The sequence below is a fragment of the Panulirus ornatus genome, chromosome 11 (genome assembly GCF_036320965.1).
Source record: "Panulirus ornatus isolate Po-2019 chromosome 11, ASM3632096v1, whole genome shotgun sequence".
NCBI lineage: Eukaryota > Metazoa > Arthropoda > Malacostraca > Decapoda > Palinuridae > Panulirus > Panulirus ornatus.
In genome coordinates, this window is record NC_092234.1 from 8,791,594 (window position 1) to 8,804,093 (window position 12,500).

At 48.0% G+C, this 12,500-nt stretch overlaps 1 protein-coding gene across 2 annotated transcripts in view; it reads right to left on the reverse strand.

The window, feature by feature from the left end:
* The window catches only part of LOC139751273 (ephrin-B1-like), a 539,540-nt gene that overhangs the window by 290,156 nt on the left and 236,884 nt on the right, over positions 1 to 12,500 (reverse strand). The gene's annotated exons all lie outside the window — the stretch shown is intronic.

Genomic DNA, 12,500 nt, shown 5'->3' on the forward strand with positions numbered 1-12,500 from the left:
AGAGAGAGAGAGAGAGAGAGAGAGAGAGATGCTTTCATCCAGCCTTCTTGGAGGACTGATGGCTTCCTACCTTCCTTCCTCCCTCCTGACCTCCTGACTCTTCCTCCTGCCTCCTCCACACCTCTCTTCCTCATCCTTAATGATCCCCCTTTCCCTCATAATACCATCCTCTTCTTCCTCCTCCTCCACCTCTTCTTCTTCTTCTTCCTCATCCTTAATGACACCCCTCTTCCCTCATAATACCATCCTCTTCTTCCTCCTCCTCCTCCACCTTTTCTTCTTCTCCTTCTTCTTCTTCTTCTTCTTCTTCTTCTTCTTCCACATCGTCTCCAAGCTTCGAGAACTATATACCCCAAGAAGAAGCCACACACACACACACACACACACACACACACACACACACCACTCGACCCATCTCCCGAGACATCTGGGGGTCCTGACCTTATCCGGGGGGGGGGAGATCTTGACCTTATCTGGGGGGTCAGATCTGTAACCTCATCGGCTGGGTGGCCGGAGGAGGTCAACCCTCCTCACTGACCAAGAGTGGAGAGAGCTGTGTCCCCACGGGGGAGAGGACATCTCAAGATAGATGGCTGTCTATCTATCTACCTCCTCCTCTCCCCCACCTCTCAATAGGTCTATCTACCTCCTCCTCTCCCCACCTTTCACTGGGTATATCAACCTCCTCTCCCCCACCTCCCACTGGTTATACAAACCCTCCTCTCCCCAACGTGCTTCAACTCCTTCTCCCAACTCTCCCCCAAGACCTATTCCCACCCATCCCCTCCCCTTCTTTCCTCCGGCCCTCACAGCCTAATAACACCCCAACCTAGACAAAACAGACTCCCTCCAAAAAACAGACAGAAGTGTCTCCTCTTTGAAGGCGCCTGCTGGGGGATGCCCCCGCCCCATCATTCCCCCCGCCTCTCTCTCTCTCTCCCCACCATCGAACCCACGTCAACGCTGACTGCAGCTCCCAACTCGAACCATTCACACCACTTGAAAAAAAAGTAAAAATAAAAAATTACCCCACAGTGGGCACACAACTGGAGGAGGAGGAGGAGGAGGAGGAGGAGGGAGGCGTCATGTCTCTCACACGTGAAGGGCCTTTTTTTAAACGCGCTATGAAGAGGAGGAGGAGGAGAGGAGGGCGCATTTGTCACATACAAAAATGCACGGGAAAAAAAAAAGGAAGGGAGCAAAACACACAAAGATGGCGGGGCGAATCGCAGACACGTCCCGGAATCTCACACTAGAAGACTGGCCAACGGTGGCTGACACTCTAACTCAAGCGACGAGAGGCTAAATAATCACCTGGGATCATCCCGCTGAATGGGACATCGAACGGCTGGGACGATACCACACGAAGACGACCACCACCACCATCCCACCATCATCCCCCCCCCCAAGGCGATTACGTGGAATTATGCCACGGGACACGTGACCTCGATAATCTCTATAATACCTCGGCCAAATGAAATCTCTTAAGGCACAAGTACTCTTGATCATTGTGTGATTAAGCCCGTATCACAGAGGCGTTCCATTAGGCACTGTGGGAGGGGGAAATATATGTTTAATCATCATTTCGTAATGATTCCTGGCCGTGGTCTTCGGCGGTGGTCTTCTACCCGTGGTCTTCGGCGGCGGTCTTCTAAACCCATTGGGGCCAGAGGGCGTGTGCAGGCAGCCGAGTGGGACCCACTGCTGCACGACCGGGGTACAGGCAGCTGTGGTCACCACGACCGATTTAGAGAAAGTTAATTTATCCACGGCATTTTTTAAATGTCCCTAGTGTACAGGCCATTCATCCCCCCCCCCCAAAAAAAAACCCAAAGAGGAAAAAAAATTGCTCCCCAGACACCGCCATGGGCTTGTGAACGCGCCTGGACAAAGAGGAAATTCACAACGAACTTCGTAGTATCTGTCAATTCACAATGAACTTCGTAGTATCTGCCAGTTCACAATAAACTTCGTAGTATCTGTCAGTTCATACAGTGTGACTCCCGTAGCAAAAAGGGGTTCTGTAAGATGTGTACCACCACCACAACCACACCACCAAACCCAGACAACATAATTCACAGGAGGAACCTATCAATTACCTTCTCATTATTATCCAACCGATTAATTCATTTACATGCTAATATTTGCCCTACCCACCGCCATCGCCTGAGCTTCTTTTCTTCTTAAAACCCCAATGGAACGTCTTTAGGGAGTTCAGTACGCTTGTTTCCTTACTCAAAACACCGTGCTGAAGACACTTGCGAAAAAAAAAAAATGACTACAAGTCTCTAAAGTTAATACTAAGCAATAAGGAGTCTGGCATCTATAAATCCTGTTTCTCAAAAGGCTTCCTTTCGTGCCTTACAATACCAGTGGTGAAGCGACAAGTTCATCTGTGTGAAAAAAGTGCTAGAGAGATAAAGGTGTGCGTTATCTATGTGTGATGAAGGGGATGGAAAAATGATTGGAACATCTTATCTCTGTCTTCTGATAGTGTGTGTGGGATGAAGATAACACCTTATCTCTTTCTCATGAAGGTGTAGGAGGGATAGAAAAAAAGAACCACACACATACACACACCTTATCTTACGTGTTAAGACAGGCGAGGGAGAAATGATTGGAACAAAAACCTTTATCTCTTTGTCTTATGAAGGTGTAGATGAGATGAAGAGGGGGGAAACACCTCATCTCTCTCTTATGAAGGGGCGATGGGAGGAAAGGGGCGGTGGGAGGGAGGGAGAGAGAGAGAGGTAATGAGAGAACACCTTGTCTTGCGAACACCTCACAAGAACTGAGAGATCAAACAGGTCACAAGAAATGGCCGGAGCCAAATCACAAAAATCACAAGACAACAATTATGGTCCTCGTCAGCGGTAACTATTCTCTCCATACATTCTAATTGGCTGCCTTAACTAATCTGTTAACCTATCAGGCGAAACTGATGTAATTTGCAGATAACGACCCCCGCAAACGTCCCGACTTTTAATCACCCTTTTAGATTACCGACTGCCACCAGAGGTAATCATAGCTCGCTAATCACCTGCAACAGCTCCTTAACCCCATCCAAGCTTGTTTAACAATATCATACGATAGTTACGGTTCTTAAGACGCTGGAGCACGACGGTACGACCCTTCCGTAAGACGGTACGACTCTTGAGTGTGACGGTACGATTCTTGGGTACGACGGTACGACTCTTGGGTACAACGGTTCGACCCTTCCGTAAGACGGTGCGACTCTTGGGTACGACGGTACGACTCTTGGGTACGACGGTACGATTCTTGGGTACGACGGTACGATTCTTGGGTACGACGGTGCGACTCTTGGGTAAGACGGTGCAACCTTCAGAGTACGACGGTACGATTCAACGTAACGCTACGACCCATGGGCGCGATGGTGTTACCCTCGAGTACGACGGTACGACTCTTGGGTACGACGGTACGACCCAGAGTACGATGGTACGATCCTCGAGTGAGACGGTACGACTCAACGTAACGTTACGACCCTTGGGCACGACGGGTGCGACCTTTGGTCACAAATGGCAGTGACCTTTAACCTAACGACCTCGCGAAGTGCTTAACGACCCGAACGAAACTACTCGACCTCAAACTACTCTCCGCATCTCCAAACTACCGCTAAAACTCCGAACAACTGCAAGGATGTTCACACATACGACGAAAGGTAAGGCAAGGTAAGGCCACCAACAAGTTTATGGACAACAACACACACACACACACACACACACACACACACACACACACACAGCGATCTCTTTTCCGCTGATCATGAGCGGTGGAGGTCGTACGGTGGGTGTGTACTGTACACCAGGAAGCTGGGCAACCCCACCCCCCAACACACATACACACACACCACCACCATCACCTCATCATCTGCCAAGAAGAGAAGCATCTCTGAATCATCTCCCATATATCGTTTAAAAAGAATCCCTCCTCCTCCCACTCTCTCTCTTTCTCTGCAGTGAGGAGTGCTCCCCTCTCCCCCTTCAAGATAAAAACACGCCGTAGGCAACTGAAGGTAGGCCCAAACACGCAAGCACGCACGCACACAAACACACACACACACACACACACCACGCCCTGTGTATCCCATTCATCCTTGTCTATATACTCGAACTAGATATTTCCACCTTCCCTTATCATAACCTTTCCCTCCCCACCTTTTTTTCCCTCCCTCCCTGATACGCCCCTCCTTCCCTCCCCCCTAATAAGCATAAAGGCATACGCAAAATAACCCCCGGAGACTCTTCATCAATGACCTAATCCATCCTCCTCCTCCTCCTCCTCCTCCTCCCTCCCCTCCTTCAGGAAACACCATTTCTTATAATGAACTCCGTAGGTGTAATGCAACACCCGCCCTCACGTCCAAGCAGTGGCACGTGCGGGCTTCAACGCACCTGGGCCACGGCGGGGTAAACCCCCTCTACAATCCCTTCCTCCCTCCTTCCCTCATGCCATACCCTACAGCGAGGCCCTCCTGGCGTCGTAACTATTCCCCCTACGACGGAATGATCGCAAGAGGAGTAACTCACTCGACTCTCCCTCCGAGCTTGATGGGAGACCCAGCTGTAGGGGGGGTAGAGGACGGCCTCGCAAACCATCGTAAGGTATACGTAAGGTAAGGTCCCAGACCCAGCTGCGGGGGGTTGAAGACGGCCTCCCAAACCATCGTGAGGTATACGTAGGGTAAGGTAAGGTCCCAGACCCAGCTGTGGGGGGTAGAAGACCTCCCAAACCATCGTAAGGTTTACGTTAGGTAAGGTCCCAGACCCAGCTGTGGGGGGGTAGAAGACCTCCCAAACCATCGTAAGGTATACGTTAGGTAATAAGGTAAGGCCATAGACCCACCTCTCAGGAGTGGACCATTACAAACCCTGGTAGACCAGGCGCCCCCCAACCCCTAACCCCTCTCTATGGGTCGTCGGGAGGAACCCTGGTAGAGCAAGCAAGCAAACAGGAGCGCAGCAGCCCACTGGCGCGTCTGCTTCTCGACGTCTCCGACGCCGGAGCTGCTGCCGCGACAGCAGAAATAACACGACGTGGCCTCGCAGCAGAACAAGGCAGCAGACTGCTGCACTGCCATACAAACACACACACAGCAGCAGCACCAAGAACGGACGGACGTGGGGGACGAAACAGCTCAAGTCCAACAGATGAAGTGACAGCAACAGCATTTACAGCAGCAGCCGCCATCACCCTTGTAACAGCAGCACACACATCGCCGACGAAGGCGTGGTAACAGCACCAATAAGAGCAGCAGAAGCAGCAGCAGAAGCAGTAGCAGAGGTCTTGCCTCAACAGCCCCTACGTCGCAGGCAAACACCACAGCGGAAACAGAAGTCCAGCATCAGTAACAACAGCAGCAACTTCAGGAGCAGCAGCAGCAACTTCAGGAGCAGTAGCAGTAGCAACGAGACTCAAAAGCACAGCTCCTCCCTGGCTGCCCCAGGCACATATACACCGTCTCTCCACCCCTCCACCTCACCACCCCACGAACCCCATCTCCCTGACCCACTGCTTCTCTTCCCCCCTCTCCTCCCTCACTCAACCCCTCCTCCTCCTCCTCCTCCTCCGCTCTCTTCACCCTCCCTGCAGGCACGAACAGTCCCCTGCATCACTACGTACAATAACACGGCTCTCTCACACCACACCACCCCCCCCACACCACACAACCCCCCCAACACTGCATAGAAATGAACTACCCCGCCCTCCCTTCCCCCCCAAGTGACCCCAGAGAACCCTCCTGCCCTCCCCCCAACAGCCAGCCAACCAGGGACACCCCCCCCCCAGCCTAATCTTCAAGTTTACCTTACAAAATTATGTACCAAATTAAAATTTCTAAACATTTTCTTCCTACACAAACCGTTCCCTCCCCCCGATGAAATACAGCGAGGAATACATCCTGACATCATACATCATACAATATCGTAAACCATCCTTGGGTATACGTGAAGGAGATCATGTCGATTTATGTATACCAATGAAAAAAAAATATACATATGAAGCTTTAAGCTGGGGAAAAGGTCATTTTGTGCCAGCTTATGAAGCTGACAAACTTTGGGTGACCCTCGGGTAAGCTTTTTAAGCTGATGTGACATCATGGTGGCAGCTGGTTATCTTCGCAGACGTGACATCAACCGAATGGATGGCACAGTGCTGTTAATGCCTTCAATCTCCAGCAATGACATCAACTTGAAATGACTACATCAACTGAGCTTATCATGCATTGACATCACCCCCTTCGAAAAATCTGACATCATCTGAATGGATCACCACATCAACTGAGTCTGTCATACACGGACATCACCCCCTCGAAAAATCTGACATCAACTAAATGGATCACCACATCAACTGAGTCTATCATACACGGACATCACCCCCTCGAAAAATCTGACATCAACTAAATGGATCACCACATCAACTGAGTCTGTCATACACGGACATCACCCCCTCGAAAAATCTGACATCAACTAAATGGATCACCACATCAACTGAGTCTGTCATACACAGACATCACCCCCTCGAAAAATCTGACATCAACTAAATGGATCACCACATCAACTGTGTCTATCATACACGGATATCACCACCCCCCCCTGAAATAAATAAACCATCCCCCCTGAATTGATGGATCACCACATCAACCGAGTCTGACTATCCCCTGAAGCGATGTATCACCACATCAACTGTGTCTATCATACACGGACATCATCATGACCCAACCCCCCCTGAAAAACAATTGACCATCCCCTGAATTGATGGACGACACTCCTTACACCAGACGTGGGCAGAAAACGTCATCAACCAAGAAGCGACACATCATCAACACGATCATCAACGATGTTGTGGTGGTGATGTTGTGGTGATGATGTGGTGGTGATGTTGTGGTGGTGGTGGTGATGTTGTGGTGGTGGTGATGTGGTGGTGTTGTGGTGGTGATGTTGTGGTGGTGATGTTGTGGTGGTGGTGTTGTGGTGGTGATGTTTTGGTGGTGATGTTTTGGTGGTGGTGATGTTGTGGTGGTGATGTTGTGGTGGTGGTGGTGATGGTGGTGATCTTGTGGTGGTTATGGTGGTGATGTTGTGGTGGTGATGTTGTGGTGGTGGTGTTGTGGTGGTGATGTTTTGGTGGTGATGTTTTGGTGGTGGTGATGTTGTGGTGGTGATGTTGTGGTGGTGGTGGTGATGGTGGTGATCTTGTGGTGGTTATGGTGGTGATGTTGTGGTGGTGATGTTGTGGTGGTGGTGGTGGTGGTGATGTGGTGGTGGTGGTGGTGATGTTGTGGTGGTGATGGTGGTGGTGATGGTGATGTTGTGGTGATGTTGTGGTGGTGATGATGTGGTGGTGATGTTGTGGTGATGGTGGTGATGTTGTGGTGGTGGTGATGTTGTGGTGGTGATGCTGTGGTGGTGATGTTGTGGTGGTGGTGATGTTGTGGTGGTGATGCTGTGGTGGTGGGTGTGGTGTGATGTGGTGGTGGTGGTGGTGATGTTTGTGGTGGGATGGTGTGGTGATGTGATGTTGTGATGTGTGGTGGTGATTGGTGTGGTGATGTTGTGGTGATGTGGTGATGTGTGGTGTGTGGATTGTTTGGTGGTGATGCTGTGGTGGTGATGGTGGTGATGATGTTGTGGTGATGGCGGTGGTGATGTTGTGATGGTGATGGTGATGTTGTGGTGGTGATACTGCGGTGATGATGTTGCGGTGGTGGTGATATTGCGGTGGTGATGTTGTGGTGCTGATGTTGTGGTGTGTGTGTGTGTGTGTGTGTGTGTGTGTGTGTGTGTGTGTGTGTGTGTCCCCTCCCTCCACCACCTTAGAAACATCTCTCCCTCCTCCCTTAACACGACCTCATCCCTTCTCTTCCACGGCAACTAAAATCCTCAGGGACTGGCGGGGCGAGGAGGATGTTGCTTCCACGGAGGAGAGCTATCAATTATCATCAACTCGGGCAGGCGAGAAATCGTCATTAACGAGACGAAGGTTAAAAAAAAAAAAAAAGAAGAAAAAAAAAAGAAGAGGAAATTAATTAAAGAAAAAATACTAAATCAAGCGAGTGGTGGTGATGGGAGAAGAAATGGAATGCAAGATTTGACGAGTGAAAACGAACGATATTAAAGTAATGGAGTATAAGAAGATTTACACACACACACACACACACACTCAAACACACTCAAACACACACACACACACACACACACTCAAACACACTCAAACACACACACACACACACACAGACACACACACACTCAAACACACTCAAACACACACACTCACTCACACACACAGACACACACACACACACACACACTCACACTCAAACACACACACACACACACTCAAACACACACACACACACACACACTCAAACACACACACACACACACACAGAAATACGGCGATGGGAGATGGACACTGGAAATACGACAGTAAAACACGGGAATAAGAAATAAGGGGAAGGAGAGGAGGAGGAGGAGGTAAGGAAGGAAGGGGGGGAGATGGGGGGTAAAACTGATTGCTTGGGGGGGATGATGGGGTGATGGGGGGGGGGGGGGTTTATGATCGTTAAGGCCAGACTTGAAGACCCACCGAGAGACTCGTTACCTCAAAACTCATATTTATTGTGTCAGGCCGTGAATAATGAGCCCAAGGTGGCAGCAGGGTCTCTCTCTCTCTCTCTCTCTCTCACTCTCTCTCGTCTGGGGGGAGATCATTTCTGGCCTCCATGGTCGGGTGGAGGATGATTTGGGGAGAGGGGAGGAGAGGGGGGAACAAGTGTGTGTGTGTGTGTGTGTGTGTGTGTGTGTGTGTGTGTGTGTGTGTGTGTGTGTAGCACAGATGGAGGTGGAGGAGGTAGACAATCTCGAAGCCTTGGAAAGACGAGTGGATAATATACATACATACATACATATATATATATATATATATATATATATATATATATATATATATATATATATATATATATATATGATAGTCACATGTATAATAAGAGGAGGAGGAATGAAAGATATAATTAAAAGAAACGTCAAATTAGAAGAAAATGAAGTAACGTTAAATATGGGGAAAATGAGGAAACGTAAAATATGAAGAAAACGAAGAAACGTCAAATATGAAGAAAATGAAGAAACAAAATACGAGGAAAATGGAGAAACGTCATATTATGAGGAAGATCAAGAAACGCAAAACATGAGGAAAATGAAGCCACGTTAAACATGGGGAAAATGAAGCATCGCCAAATATGAGGAAGATGAGAGGAGGTAATTAAGAGTCGAGTCAGGAGAGAGAGAGAGAGAGAGAGAGAGAGAGAGAGAGAGAGAGAGAGAGAGAGAGAGAGAGAGAGAGAGACGGTAGCAGCAATCTCATGACCTCAAAACATCTCTGCATCATTGTCCTCGCCCTCCCTCCCTTCTTTAAGCTCTCCCTTCCCTTCTCCCTCCTCTCCCCTCCCTTCCCTTCCTTCCTTACCCATCCCTCTCCCGCAGGCGCCCTGCTTCGACCTGGAATGAAGCTGGGATCATGGAAGAGGTAGCCAGGAGGAGGAAGAGGAGGAGGAGGAGGAGGAGGAGGAGGAGGAGGAGGAGGAGGAAGAGGAGGAGGAGGAGCCTCCTTCTTCTTCTTCCTTCTCCTCCCACTACAAAATACTCTTGGCTCCCTCCTTCCTTCCCTCCTTCCACAGCAACGGCAAATCGACTGGCAAAAAAAAAAAAAAAAAAAAAAAATAAATGTGCTAATACGTCTTCCAAACCCCTCAAAAACTGAAGAAAATTTTTAGAAAGAGGAAAAAATGTCACACATTCGCACCCTCGACCCTGTCCACACACACACACACACGGGGGTACTATCGCACAGTTGGAACTGTGGCTCAGACGAAATGAAGAATAAGATACGAAAAAGGAATCTAAAAAAAAGAACTCCTGTCCATACTATGCCATGAAAAGTATATAAATTCATAAAAACCACATATAACCTATGTATGTTATCACACACACACACACACACACACATATATATATATATATATATATATATATATATATATATATATATATATATATATATATATCGCCTCCAATATATAAAAAAATGGTACTTTTAACCCAGTGTGTCGCTTCCATGACGCTGTGCCCTTAAAAAAAAAAAAAGATAGTATACAAAAGCAACAGAGACAAAAAGAGCGAACAGAAGGCTTTTGTTTGGGGTCGCTTCCCCCCCCCCCCTTCCCGCACACGATGCCACGCCAGCGACCCCCCCCCCCCCCCGTCAAAAACGCAGGGAGTTATCAAAACATGAGGAATATATACACATAAAAAAAGCCTTTTTTTAAAAAAAAAGGAAAAAAAAAGAACCACGAAGTATATATGTATATAAAAATAACGAATATATATATATATATAAAGTTATCAAAACATGAGGAATATATACACATGAAAAAAAGTTTTTTTTTAAAAAAAGAAAAAAAACCACGAAGTATATATGTATATAAAAATAACGAATATATATATATAAAGTTATCAAAACATGAGGAATATATACACATGAAAAAAAGCTTTTTTTTTAAAAAGAAAAAAAAGGGGGGGGGGACCACGAAGTATATATGTATATAAAGATAAATAAATATATATAAAGTTATCAAAACATGAGGAATATATACACATGAAAAAAGTTTTTTTTTTTTAAAAAAAAGGAACCATGAAGTATATATATGTATATAAAAAAAAGTAAATAAAAGGAGGTGCGATATATGTCTAGGTTCCGATGTTTTAAGTCGACCCGGTCCTATCCCCATTTCTCTCCCCTTCCTTCCCCCCCCCCTCTCTCTCTCTCTCTCTCTCTCTCCCACACTACACACTGCGTTAATTCACACCTGAGGGTCATTTACTGTGGTTCCTACCCCCCCATTTTTTTTTTTTTGGAGGGGGTGGGGGAGGGAAGAGGAGGATGGGACGATGTCTCGCAGACCCTCCTGGGATTCGTTAAAGTTAGAATGGAAATTTATTAATGGAAAATAGGGGGAGATTTTTTTCCCCCCCCAGGAATAAACATTTTTTCCCCCCCAGTGGTAAAGATTTTTTTTTTCCCTCTCAGTGATCGACTTTTTTTTTTTTTCCAGTGGTAAAACTTGGTTGATTTTGTTTCATTAGTTAATGTGGAAAAAAAAAAAAAATTGCTCTTTTCCCCCCCCCCCCCCCGAACTTCAACGTTGGGACGGATGCCCGACTTCTCAAATCAAGAAAGCAACAACGGCACGCGACGCGTGCCACGCTGCTTGAACGTTCGTGTCGTTGTGGCGTCGCAAACCAGAAGAGAGAGAGAGAGAGAGAGAGAGAGAGAGAGAGAGAGAGAGAGAGAGAGAGAGAGAGAGAGAGAATGCGCGAGGCCCAGACAACCACAGTTTAAGCATCGGGCGCGCCACTTAAAATGACACAAGGCCACACACACACACAACCGCTCAAGCCATAACTGACTTGTCTCCTGCATCGTCGCGTCTGAAGCTACCATCTTCCTGAAGGAGGGAGGGAGACAGACAGACCGACACCCAGGCATGCACCAGGAAGGGGGGGTCGCCCCTTTAGACCTTAGGACCTGTCGTCATTCCACCACCAACCCCTTCCTACGTCAAGGGTCTCCTACCCTTCCCCCAGAAGGTTCTACACCATAACACAAGACCTGCTTCGCCAATATCCTCCTACGACCATGGGTTCCTAACCTAACCTTTCCGCCGCGTTATGAAGACATTATCTTTAAACAAAAAAAAAAAAAAAGAACAAAATACCGCAAAAAATTGGTGAAAAAAAAAAAAACATCAAATGGGGAAAGTGGCCAGACCTTGGAAATGCCCTCGTAAAAATAAGAAACAAAAGAGGAACGAAAGAGGACAAAAAAGAAAAGAAAAAATAAATAAAAGGCGACAGAACATGGGGTATGTAAGAGGTCCACACAAAATATGGAGACCAAAACCTCTAACGTTCTCAACACGACCGCAAAACCAACTGGGCCTTCTGCGTGTTATGCCCTGCGAAGACCCCACAGCTGCCGGAGCCTTCTGCTCCTGCTGCTACCTAACCCCCTCCCTCCTCGTAAATAAAGACACGCTCGAGGAATTCATCAAGGCCGGGTGCTAGGGCGCCCTCGTCCAAAGAGCCTTACAAGACTCGTAGCAAACACCACAACAACAACCACAACCCTCCCACAACTGGCACGAGGAACTTGAGAGAGATGCGAGCGAGTTGAGCGGCGGTGTTGTTTAATCCCCGGCCGTGCCCACAATCCTCTTCGTCAGGGCGCGCGCTATGCTTGCTGCGAGCGGTTCTCCTCCTCCTCCTCCTCCCACCACTCACACACCGGGTGACCACCAGACGTTTACCTCAATTGTATCCAGGGTAATCTAAGACATCCTTGGGAGGTGGGCGTCTGCGTGGGGACCTTATAAGAGGTCTTGGTGGGGACTTTCAATCGTCCTTGCGAGGAGTGCGGGCGTCTGC